This window comes from Populus euphratica, unplaced genomic scaffold, assembly GCF_000495115.2.
Source record: "Populus euphratica unplaced genomic scaffold, PopEup_1.0 scaffold1116.1, whole genome shotgun sequence".
NCBI lineage: Eukaryota > Viridiplantae > Streptophyta > Magnoliopsida > Malpighiales > Salicaceae > Populus > Populus euphratica.
Genome location: NW_011500971.1, coordinates 46,319 through 50,107, shown reverse-complemented (window position 1 = coordinate 50,107; position 3,789 = coordinate 46,319).

Below are 3,789 nucleotides of genomic sequence, written 5' to 3'. Positions count from 1 at the left end.
TATAATTAACCTTCCTGTGGTTGGACCCCGGTCTTGCCGGGTTATTTATTACTTTGACACTCCTACACTTGGGAGAAGACATCAATCTTTTGATCGTGTCAAAGGGAACCCCCTCATTGTGGCGGCATCATACTTATTGAGCCCGTGTGGAGCGTGGATGCCTGTGTTGGAGGAATCTTTTCTTGGTTGACACCTAATGACTCATAGTCATAAAAAATGTTGCTAAAAAAACTAGTAGTGATCCTATTTTTATGACGCACTATTGACTTTTTCTTAAGTATCTATACAAATTAAAAGATTAAGATACCATAAACTATTCATATTTAAAAAAAAAAGATTAGTAGCACCTCCTTTATATAGGAGATTACCTAATCCATGACAATTTAAATTCGATTGTCACAATCTAGTTGATTTTATTCAATTTGTTTCTTTTTCATTGAGTGAAAGTTCACTCAACTTCTACTTAACCTAGTTTTTCGATTATATTTTTTGAAATACTTTTTATTAATGCATATATGTATTATAGAGCAAACCTAATTATTGATTCTTTACTTTTTAACTAGGATTTTACTTTATAAATAGAAAAACTTCTTTTCTATAGTTAGGTTATATATACAATTATTATCATAATAATATTATATTGTATATCATATAAAAATCAATCTAAATTTATAACTTTAACTTGTTTTTGAAATCGAGCTTATAATTATGAATATATGATAATCAATGATTATTAACTAGGAATATTTTAAATTTGTCAATGTTTAATAGAATATTATCAACTAATAATAATTAAAATCAATCCTCTACATTTAATTGAATTTGAACAACAAAATTAAAAAAATAAATCCAACTAAAATTCAACAAATTGTTCTCATATTTAAAAAAATCTCAACAACAACATTCATATAATTATTAAAAAAATAAAGCAAAAAAAAAACACAAAAAAAAAAATCATACCTTGATTTTATTGCGATTGAAGTTGAGAAGAGAAATAAAAAAAATTAAACCATATGTTAATTTAAAAAAAATAAAAAAGTTAGAAGAAAAGGAGAGGAGAAGACATACCTACGCATGAAGGAGAGGAGTTGAGAAAAGAAAGAGTTGATGAGAGAAGGAAAAGTAAAAAAAGAAAGAAAGAGAGAGAGAGACATTGATGTTTAATTATAGAAGAGGAAGAGGAAGAAGAGAGAAGAAGAAAGCCAGCCCATCTATTATGATTTTAGGAATTTTGTCTTTTAATTTTGTTTTTTTGTTTTGTTTTTTTTAGTTATAGGATCCATTATATATATGAAGTTATGTATAAAACTAGATGTATGTTATACTTTGAGCATAATAAGTATATACCAATCTAATCTAGATAGGGTTCAATGAAAGATAGTTAAAAATATTATTAAGTATTTAAGAAAAACTAATAATGTCTTTATGATTTATAGAAGAGATTAATTAGAAGTTCATAGTTATTTAGATGCTAATTTTCAATTAGATATTGATGGTAAAAAATATCTGTTATATGTTTTTATTCTAAATGGTAGTATTGTAAGTTAGAAGAGTTTTAAATAAAAGACAATGACAAATTATATAGTTGAAGTTGAATATATCTTTAGGGTTTAAGGCGACAAAAATAGGTTGTTTAGATAAAGAAAGTTTATTTGAATTATGTGTGGTTCCTTACATTTTTTATCCAATATCCTTATATTGTGATAATAATGGAGTCATTACACAAGCAAATAAACTAATGTCTCATCAATAATCCAAACATGTATTTAGACAATTCCATTTGATTAAATAAACCATATAAATAAAAAATGTAAAGATAGAGTGAGTACTCATTGAAAAGAATCTCTTAGATTCTTTCACCAAGGCACTACCTTGACAAAAACATGATCAATATATAGAGTGATATGATATTATATACACGAGTGATTGATTTAGTGCAAGTGGAAGGTTGTTAATATATATGCCCTATAATTAATTAGTTGGTTACACATGACATTAACTTTGTACATGCAAAATATATTTATTATTAATAAATATATTCTTTATTGTTAATGAATATGCTTGATTAATGAGTTTAGAGTAAAAATAAAGTATGTGGATAAAAAATACTTTGCAAATAAAATTATAAAGTTGTTATAATTATGAAATTTCTATTGTATTCAAACATTGTTCCTAAATGCTCATGTTTAATGCTCTATTAAGATTGAACATTAATTATAGTTATTGAAACTAGTGCATATTATTTTTTTCCTTTATGAAAAGTTGTTTTCAAAAGCTAAAGTGTAAGTGATACCTAGAACTAATATACATGTGTTTGTTAGATGACTAAATTAAACCAATCTATATAAGAATTCTATATGGAGATATCACTTGTGTTATAAAAAGGATCACGTGACAATTGTGTAAGTAATTCTTAGACTTGAGATGACTAAGTTATTTTATATAGATAATGTAATACTTTAATCTTAACTACATGTTGTCCTAATCAAGGATAAAAAAGGAGTAAATCTTAGATATAATATGAACTACATGAAAGTATTTGAGTGATTAAAAGAGAATTTATCACCTTATGTGAAATTAAAAAAAAAATTCTAATATTCTCGAGTAACATTGATGGCAAAATCTTTACACGAGGTGGAATGAGATTTGAAAAAAAAAATTATTTAAAAAATCAATACTAATGGTGTTTGAAACAAACATAATTTGATAGAGTAAACATACTCGATGTCATAATATCTACATCATAACATTCATGAAAAAAAAGTAATAATTACTTTGAGAAACTAGTCACTAAAAGATTAAGTTAAATCACATATGACTTTCATAATTTTTTAGGACTCATAATATTTTGCTAGATAAAGCGCTTGATTTTTGAATATAAATTAATTAATTATTGAATTGATAATAACTTAATTCATTTTATTTATGTAATTTGATTTTAATCAAGATTATGATTTATATTTGAACCAACATTTAAGAACCTAATGGATTGCACATATTAAGAACTATTTGTCATAAATTCAAACTTACCTTGATTATAATTTTCTTTTAGAAATTGAGAATTATAATATAATTAATAAATGGATTACAATTCTAAAATTAAAAAAATTAAATAGAGATTTGATTCAATAAGTTTTTAAAATTGTCTTGATATAATATATGTGATATTATTTAAATAGTAAACTAATATTTTACTATTTATACGGTTATTAATTTTCTTATAAATAAAATGTTTTGTCTCATATATTTATGTAAAAAAAATTATGTTAGAAAACATACAATATAAAGAAACAAGATATAGTGATCACTCTCTTTTAAAAGAGTTTTAAGAAATTTTTTCTTAATAGTTCACGTGAATTAGTTTTAAAAGTTAAATATTTAAATAATTTGTGATTTATAATAATCTAATATTAAAAATATTAATAAAACCTTATAAATAAGATTTGATTTTCAAATAATTTTTAAATAAATTCTAAACAATCCTGATTGTTTAATTAAATCTTTGGGACTCTTTGAAGATTTTTAAGTTTTATAATTGATTATCTAAAAGTTGAAGATATTATAAAAGTCTCCTTTTATATTTAAAATGCCCTTAATATTAAAAAGGGAACAATTACAAAAATATTAAGGATATTTAGAATATAAAAATGGATTTTGTAGACAGACATCGGGTATAATTAACATAATCGGCGTGTTGATTTTTTAACAAACAAATGTTTAAGTCTGTTAGTAATTCTTAAAAAATAATTATTTGATTGATCACCAAACGTGGTCGTTCGACTGCTCGAA